The sequence below is a fragment of the Colias eurytheme genome, chromosome 32, assembly GCF_061535395.1.
Source record: "Colias eurytheme isolate Ceu_HAF_F1 chromosome 32, ilColEury1 Martin Lab GWU primary, whole genome shotgun sequence".
NCBI classification, from domain to species: domain Eukaryota; kingdom Metazoa; phylum Arthropoda; class Insecta; order Lepidoptera; family Pieridae; genus Colias; species Colias eurytheme.
This window is the reverse complement of record NC_143011.1, coordinates 6,501,526-6,511,636: the sequence shown is the minus strand read 5'-3', so window position 1 is coordinate 6,511,636 and position 10,111 is coordinate 6,501,526.

The window sequence follows — 10,111 nt, the reverse complement described above, 5'->3', positions numbered from 1 at the left end:
ACTATATAGGTTTGAAGTCGGTGCCAAGCACTAAGCACTTATTCAACTACGCTATTTTTTGATACAAGAACTACGATTATTTCGATACAAGAACTACCTACTTGCAATTCAATTACATTATTCGCAATACAAAACATTGGCTATTTTCGATATAAAAACTACACTACTCTTGGTGTAAGTCCTACGCTTATAAATCATCTCATTCACTCAATAAATGTGTGAAGATGTGTATATTATTACGTATTGAAAACTTCATTAGTACAGGTAAATTAGCTTGCAGAAATTTTTGCGTTTGTAGTAGTGTATGGTCAGCAAATAAAATAAAACAACATTTTATTTTTAGTTTTTATTTTATACAGGGTTACTTGTAAAACACCAGCAACCTCGCAGGACAAGATAGCTAACATCATAAATAACAACATTTGTTCTACGACTTTTGGCATAACGCAATAAATTATTTTTAAATGATTTTTTAAACTTTTATTGTACTCTCCTTACATTTGTAAGTCTATGTTCTATTAATTATCGGATGGACGACGCGACGCCCCCTTCCCCCTCTCGTTCGCTTTTTGTTTACGTAATTTTTGGGAGGCGTAGAGTTTATAATATTCAGACGGAAAATTAAATGAATATTTATTTTTGTATGAAAATAAAATCTAACAAATTATCAAAAGTCGAAATGTTGTTACTTATGATGTTAGCTATCTTGTCCTGCGAGGTTGCCGGTGTTTTACAAGTAACCCTGTATATATAAGGGATTTTAAATTAAACTATATGTGTTTCTCCTCTGAAAAAGATGAGACTTTATTTTAATATTTGCACATTTAACATACATATAACTTTTACATTAACAATGTTACTAAAATGAAAAATTTACTAACCTGAAAAAGAAACGACATTTAAAGTTTAATTCTTTAGTTTGAGAAGTCAAAGGCTTGCCTCGACCATGTTTTAACACTGGAGCCATATTGAATTAACAATATAAAGTTACAACACTTACACACAAATTAAACACTAGTTATGGCCCTGCCTTCATACAAAACTGCTGAATACGCCGTTCGCACGGGAATAGAATGTGGATGCGATTTCCCTTATAGCATCCAAGCTTACGTCTTTATATTTATTAAACTGTATAAATTCATTCTTTAACTCCGGTCTGCATCGTGCAGACATGGGTGTAAAAGTCTCATTTTAGCTATTAAATGTAGTTTTTAAGTACATCTGAGTTTTCATTTGGGGCCTCCGGCTGCGGGACATGTAATTCACTTCAACAAATATTATAACAATAATAACAAATAATAACAACAATCAACAAATACAAAATTTATCAATTAAACTACGTACATAATAATTATAATTTTTGAATGAAATGTGCTTTATGTTCTAACGCTACCAAACGACTGCACGTGGCACCTGCGGACAGCGTAAACTGGTTTATTCTGGTTTTGTGCGTGTTTCCACTTTCCACTATCAAGTGACGATTTATTTATTTGTTTTGTTTCGTAATTATTATGGTCAAATATTAATTATGAAACAAATTATTATGGACACGATATTTTATTGTTTCACGGTAGTCGCCTTGTCGTTTGCTCAAGGACGTAAAATTGAATGATATATTTTTTTTTATAAAGTCAAAACCATTTTCTTTCAAATAAAAACTTGTTTTTATTGAAAACAAAAGTGTTGGTAGGAATAAGTATAAAGTTAAATAGTAATGTTAGGATATCGAAACATTTTTGTATAGGCCAGAACGATATAGTGGAAACGCGCTCTAAGATCTGAGTAATATACACACCACTACATATGCAAAAATTTCTCCAAGCTAATTTACCTGTAGCTTCGTTTAAAATCAAATTCAATATGCTTTCGGCACTAAAAATAAGAACCTACTTTTCCGTTTTTGAAGTCGGTTTTTTTAATGTAGTTTTAATAGTTTTTAACTTACGTAGTTTTTTTGTTTGACTGGGAATCGCTCTAAAGTCGCTCGTCGTTCAAGAGTTTACTTAACACGCTCGTCGCTTCGCTCCTCGCTACCTATTTGAATATTTACGCCGGCCGCAGACGTGAATTGCTCGCTTCGCTCGCTTGGCTTGTGCGGTAGTTCAAAAGTTAACCTAACTCGCTCGTCGCTTCGCTCCTCGCTACTTCTTTGAATATTTACGCCGGCCGCTGACGTGACTGGCTCGCTTCGCTCGCTTGGCTAGTGCGGTAGTTCAAAAGTTAACATAACTCGCTCGTCGCTTCGCTCGTCGCTACTTCTTTGAATATTTACGCCGGCCGCGGACGTGACTTGCTCGCTTCGCTCGCTTGGCTAGTGCAGTAGTTTAAAAGTTAACCTAACTCGCTCGTCGCTTCGCTCCTCGCTACTTCTTTGAATATTTACGCCGGCCGCTGACGTGACTGGCTCGCTTCGCTCGCTTGGCTTGTGCGGTAGTTCAAAAGTTAATCTAACTCGCTCGTCGCTTCGCTCCTCGCTACCAATTTGAATATTTACGCCAGCCGCTGCCGTGATTCGCTCGCTTCGCTCGCTTGGCTCGTGCGGTAGTTCAAAAGTTAATAAATATTTTCTACTCCGGGAGGCTGTCGACCTTCGAGGCTGCGCGGTGCGCGGGCAGCAAGCAGCCCGCGGCGCCGTCTTTTGCCGTTGCTATTCAATTACCCTTCCTACTATGAAAATTTCCATACAAAATTTTCGAAAAAAAAAATTTCGCTTTTTACCGAAAATTTTTATATGCCTGGAAGCGGACCAGGTTTAGAAGCATTTTTTGCTTCGGCGACCCCGACCTACCTGCCACCGGTTCAGAGAGCCGTTGAATTTCGTGATGTATGGAAAATGGAAACCGAGGGTCGGAGAGAAATTCTGAGTATGTAGTTTTGTAAATCTTGCCGATTAGAGCATAGAAGTAAATTTTCAGACCGATCATAAAGTAACCGGCGCCACCATCTTGCTTTGAAAAATTGGCCATTTTTGAAAAAAAAATTGGGTCCAATTTGTAATTTCTCCATTGCCCTGGTAGCGCCCCATCTTCCTGATCATTTTTTAGTTCTACACCCCCCACCTATCTGGCGCCGTTTCAGAGAGCTGTCGAATTTTGCGTTGTATGAAACTCGGAAACCAGCGGTGGAAACTCGATTATGAGCATGCCAATTTAATGTGCGGCTCGATTAAAGCCCCTGTGCCAAGTTTCATTACGATCGGACCAGCGATGGCCGTTTTAGCATTTGTATGGCGGCGGCCATTTTTTCCGCCATTTTGAATTTTTTTCACTATCTGTGGTAATTGCTCGAGGTTTACTACACATTTAGTTTGAGCACCCCAGATGTAGCTGCTACCGTTTGCGCGGGCCGTTGACCGTCTCCGCGGGCTGTGAGAAAGTTCAAAATTTCGGATTTTTCTGGATATCCTGGGAGCTGGGCGAGTATGAATGCATCATTGGTGTGTTTCTCCGTTGCGCCACCTCGTCTAAATTTACGTTTTTATGTTTGCGCCAAAAATGGAAAAATTCCAAAATCGAGCGACCCACTATGGCTCCCTGGTAGCGTCCCAGGGTGGTGATCATTTTTAGTTCCGGGACCCCCCACCAAACTCGTACCGTTTCCGCAGGCCGTTGGATTTTACGTTGTATGGAAGTTGGAAACTGGGGCCCGGAGCCACTCGAACGGGACACCGATCGATTCGCCGGCTCGAACAGAGCACGTGTGCCAAATTTGAGACGTAAGGATTCATAAACGGCGATTTTGGCAAAGTACGGCGGCCATCTTGTTTTCGCGAAAATACCCATTTTTCCACCACCCCTGGTAATCGCCACCAGTTCTGAGCATTTTTTGTTCAGACACCCCCCCTCCAGGTATCACCGTTTTTGCGCACCTCCAGGGGTCCACTCGGTTTTCGAAGATGATCGAGATCGCTATATTTTTCCTCTGGTCACTCGGCGCACCTCTACACGATCACGTCAAAATCCCCCCAACTTTCCACGTAGTTTCCGAGAAAACCGATGTCAGTCAGTGAGTGAGTGAGTGAGTGGTAGTGTAGCTTTATATATATATGATAATAGCTGGTGCGTTGTGCGCGGGCTGCAAGCAGCCCGCGAGCCCCTTTTGCCCCTGGGTTGAAGCAATAGGGCAGTCATTAGAAAATGCATCAAAATCCCCCGTCAATTTGTTATTATTTGCCAACAGCGATTCCACAGTCAATCGGAAGTGCTTATAAATTTTCCATTCAAATATTTTCTATTCCGGGGGGCTGTCCACCTTCGAGGGTGCGTGGTGCGCGAGCTGCAAGCAGCTCGCGGCTCATCCCAGGGCAGAAATCTTCAGTCATTTGAAAATGCATTCGAATTTCCTGTCCATTTGTTACATCTGCTAACAGCGATTCTACAGTCAGTCGAAACTGCTTATAAATTACCTATTCAAATATTGGTTACATTTTTGAAACGTGATCCCGAATTTCATTTATTTGAGGTGTCTTATAATAATAATAAAATAATAATAAAATATTTATTTTATTAATATTAAAATTAACAATTTAAGTACTTACAATCTACTTAATCTAACAACCTAAATGCTAAAAGGATTGCCGCTCAGCATTTTACAATGAAAAGCATAGGCCTTCATTGTAGAGCTGATTTTCAGCGACACCTAATTATACAGCGATATCTAATTCTAAGATTCAATATAATAAACACATAATAAATATATAAATAGATACAAATAAATAAAAAGAATAAATAAAATAATAAATAGTAATATCTATTTTAAAATAAATAAACATAATATTGTGTTAATAAATATATAAATACGTGTGATAAAAATATACAATGAATCCATGACGAGAATAATATATTGTGTGTAGGTAGTTACAATGTGCTATAAAACGTTTAAATGACACCCGAGTGATAAACAACCATCAGGTGTTATTTACAAGCCCAGAATAACTTAAAATGTCGTCACGAAAGTGCAAATACGATGCTGATGCATTTTGTTTTATATGTGGTCAATTTATTAAAGTTCGAGACGTGAAATATGAACTAAAGACATCTCATGTTCTCTGTGAAGCCTATGAAGCATATTTTGACTGTCCTGTACGGAATCAACATAAGCCATGGGCTCCACATGTTGCTTGTAGTTATTGTAAAAGGTGTTTGGAAGGTAAGGCAAATTACAAATTTTAAGGCCATGGGCTGCAGGATGTCATTAAAAGTACATATGCTGCATGCTCATTTGGATAAATTTAAAAACAATATGGGAGCCTATTCCGAAGAGCAAGGAGAACGTTTCCATCAGGACATCATAAATTTTGAACAACGCTATCAAGGCCAATTCAATGAAAACATGATGGGCGACTATATTTGGGGTTTATTGAGAGAAAGTAGCTATGAACATAAAAGAAAAATTAAAAGTGTGCACTTTTAAGTTATTTCCCACTTTTCTGTAAGCTAATTTGATAGTAAAACTTAATAAAAATAATAAACATTTTTATTTCAATAGTTTTATTTTCAATCAAAAATTAAAATCCGAGATTTTTAAAAATTTCGTTCAATCAGTCTTCTAAGCACAAAAGCAAAGTTTTTCATGCCATATATTTTTTTTCCATCTAATTACGACCTAAACTACCAAATTTAATGCTTTGCAATCAAAGTCAAATTTCATGGTGACCCGTTGTTACTTATTCAAATATTGGTTAAATTTTTGAAACGTGATCCCGAATTTCATTTATTTGAGGTGTCTGTCTAAGATTCCAGAAAGTTATTAGTGTTATTAATATTGAATAACTCAGACTGATTGACCCATTGATGGTATTATATTATATGTAGATGAAAAATAGTATTAAAGTGTATAAACTTCAATTTGAATAACCATGATATCTCTGAAAACTTGATAGCTATTGCTACTGTACATTTTATACTTCTTACTATAATATACAGAATATACCTAATAAGTGAAAGCCGTCTACATTTTAAACAACATTGTTTGCTATAAGAAAAAAGGAACCGAGTATAATAATTTGGCCATACTCTTTATCAATTTTAATTCACCAAACATCATAAATTTAATATATTATTTAACCAAAAAATATCTTTCAAGAACAATGTAACTCGGGATCCCTGCAGAAGTCTTGACAAAAATATGAAATAAAAGTTACTGTATCATTAAAATATTAATTTAAACATAGTACTTACCTATACCTACACCAATTCGTGTTTATAATTAAAATTAAATAAATAGTTATCATATGGCTTGGATATTATGTTTTCAGTGTAAATATATTATAATGAAAACTTTTTAATGTGTTTCATTTTCTTATTAATCTAGTGTCTCTTAGTAATAATATTCATAAAGTAGAAAAAAATAATTTAAATTGCTTTCATATAATTTTTTAAAATACCTTTATTTTAATGTTAGATAACTTTGCATATAGCATGTAAGTATGTTAAAGTAAACTGTATTGATTTATAAAATTCTCATTGAATGCTTGTTGATTATGAATTTTTATTATTCCAATTTGATTTGAAATCATATACTTAAATATTTGAAGAGGGTGGGTAGGTACATTTTATTCACACTGAATTTTTATCACAACATTGGTGAAAGCTAAATGAAATAAAAAATCAGTAAGTATAAATAATTATTAATAGATAAATACTTATTAACTACTATACATGTTTATTGTTTAATGTGATAGTATAGGTTCCACACTTATTCTACAGGTCTTGAATATTAATGATTTAAAAATTTATAATTAAAAATAAAAATGTTCTATTCTTAAGAATCTGTACCCAAAGGGTAAAAAGGGGACCCTATGGGGACTGGCTGACTGTTTGTCCATCTGCCACCAGGCTGTATCTCATGAACCTTGATACCTACATTTGAAAATTTCAGAGATCATGATGTCGATGTCGCTTCAACAACAAAAATAATAAAAACCGTAGATTAGCAATCTTGGCAAGGTCTTATATTGAAGTTTCATACTTATACGGAAACCTTAGCGTTGTGTGAGAACCGTCCGTAGAGAATCTGTATAAAAATATGGTTGTTAAACCTCGATTTTTTACAATTTGTTTTAATAACATCAATAGAAATTACTCATCTCGGTTCGTTACCTATATTATTATATTATTATTCACAACTATGCGGATTCTTCGACTACGCTGGCGCGCGGAGAGCTAGTACAAAAATATATACAAAAATATATAGTTTTTTCAAGTTTCATTAAAACTTTTGATGTAAGTAACAATATAGGTAGGCAGGTCTATATTGATATCATCATCATCAAAAATTAACTAAGAAATTTCCTAATTGGCTAATTTTTTTTTAGGAAGTCGGATTATAATTTCCCAAGGTCGAATTGGTTCAAAATTTGGAATTGTGTCTGTATCGTATTGAATTTGAATAGCCTTTGTAGATATCTAACTACTTATTGGCTTAAATACCTATCTACAAATCTTCAGTCATTTGAAAATGCATTAGAATTTCCTGTTCATATTTTGTTACTATCTGCTAAAAGCGATTCCACAGTCAGTCCGAAATGCTTATAAATTCCCTATTCAAGTTTTTTTTCTACTCCGGGAGGCCATCTTCCACCGAAGTTGCGTGGTGCGCGGGCAGCAAGCAGCCCGCGGCGCGTCCCAGGGCAGTAATCTTCAGTCATTTGAAAATGCATTACAATTCCCTATCCATTTGTTATTAAGTATCTGCTAACAGCGATTCCCCAATCAGTTGAACCTGCTTATAAATTACTTATTCAAATATTTTCTACTTCTGACCTTCGAGGTTGCGCGGTGCGCGGGCCGCGCTTTTGCCGTTGCTATTCAATCACCCTTCCTACTATGGAAATTTCCATACAAAATTTTCGAAAAAAAAAAATTTCGCTTTTGACCATAAATTTTTATATGCCTGGAAGCGGACCAAGTTTTGAAGCATTTTTTACTTGGGCGACCCCGACCTAAGTACCACCGGTTCAGAGAGCCGTTGAATTTCGTGATGTATGGAAAATGGAAACCGGGGGTCGGAGAGAAATTCTGAGTATGCAGTTTTGTAAATATGGCCGATTAAAGAACAGAAGTCAATTTTCAGACCGATCGTAAAGTAACCGGCGCCACCATCTTGCTTTGAAAAATTGGCCATTTTTGAAAAAAAAATTGCGTCCAATTTGAAATTTCTCGATTGCCCTGGTAGCACCCCATCTTCCTGATCATTTTTTAGTTCTACACCCCCCACCTATCTCGCGCCGTTTCGGAGAGCCGTCGAATTTTGCGTTGTATGAAACTCGGAAACCAGCGGTGGAAACTCAATTATGAGTATCATACCTTAATGTGCGGCTCGATTAAAGCCCCTGTGCCAAGTTTCAGCGCGATCGGCCCAGCAATGGCCATTTTAGCATTTGTATGGCGGCGGCCATTTTTTCCGCCATTTTGAATTTTTTTCACTATCTGTGGTAATTGCTCGAGGTCTACTACACATTTAGTTTGAGCACCCCAGATGTAGCTGCTACCGTTTGCGCGGGCCGTTGACCGTCTCCACGGGCTGTGAAAAAGTTCAAAATTTCGGATTTTTCCTGATATCCTGGGAGCTGGGCGAGTATGAATGCATCATTGGTGTGTTTCTCCGTCGTGCCACCTTGGCTAAATTTACGTTTTTATGTTTGCGCCAAAAATGGAAAAATTCCAAAATCGAGCGTCCCACTATGGCTCCCTGGTAGCGTCCTTGGGTGGTGATCATTTTTAGTTCCGGCACCCCCCACCCAACTCGCACCGTTTCCGCGGGCCGTTGGATTTTGCGTTGTATGAAAGTTGGAAACCGGGGCCCGGAGCCACTCGAACGGGGCACCGATCGATTCGCCGGCTCGAACAGAGCACGTGTGCCAAATTTGAGACGTAAGGATTCATAAACGGCGATTTTGGCAAAGTACGGCGGCCATCTTGTTTTCGCGAAAATCCCCATTTTTCCACCCCCCCTGGTAATCGCCACCAGTTCTGAGCATTTTTTGTTCAGACACCCCCCCTCCAGGTACCACCGTTTTTGCGCACCTCCAGGGGTCCACTCGGTTTTCGAAGATGATCGAGATCGCTATATTTTTCCTCTGCTCACTCGGCGCACCTCTACACGATCACATAATTATCCCCCCCACTTTCCGCGTAGTTTCCGAGAAAACCGATGTCAGTCAGTGAGTGAGTGGTAGTGTAGCTTTATATATTATAACTAGCTGGTGCGTTGTGCGCGGGCTGCAAGCAGCCCGCGAGCTTCCGTGTGCTCTAAGAGTTTTAATAAACGATGTTGTTTTTTTATCTATAATAATTATTCTAGCTATCATCAGCTCTTGGACTATAGCAATATAATTTCTAATTTTTATTTTGTCAGAAAAAAAAGTCCAAGACAACACTTACTCAATTAAACAAACAAGTACTTAATCGCAATTCATCGTTTCATAATCATAAAATATATATATATACATGTTTATATAGGGTATATTATGACAAAAAACGCTAAGAGATCATTGATGTAAAAAAAATACACCGAAATTGTACGTTTTTTCTATTATAATCATTATACAATTATACATGTTTCAACAACAGAATGTAATTGGCAATGTAATTTGTGTATTTTTGTTGTATGTACATACTTATAGTTGTACCAACTAAAAAGAAAATAACAAACTGACACATTTAAGTTAATTAAATGTAATACCTGTATATTTATACTGTGTTACATCAATCTTTAATATTGTTATTATGTTTCATAAACAAAAATTAGGCCAAAAATATAATTAACATACTTAACTGGTGATTCCATTTTGTACTGATACAAAGCCTGTTTTATATATACATATTATATATTGAAGAATAATAATTGAAAAAATAATGTTTAAAAATCTTACACCACCATACTTCATAATTTGATCGATATTCATTAATCATATAATATGTACTATGTACTACCCTATTTTTCTTATTTAATTAAAAGTATAAAAAAGCGAAATATAAGAAAAAATAAATAAATCAATGCTCAGTTTTCGAGCAGCCTAGTCTCTAAGATCCCAGCCGATAAATTACTTGTCTTTAAATATATATATTAAACATTATAATACAAAATTTAAATATCACTAATTTCTCTT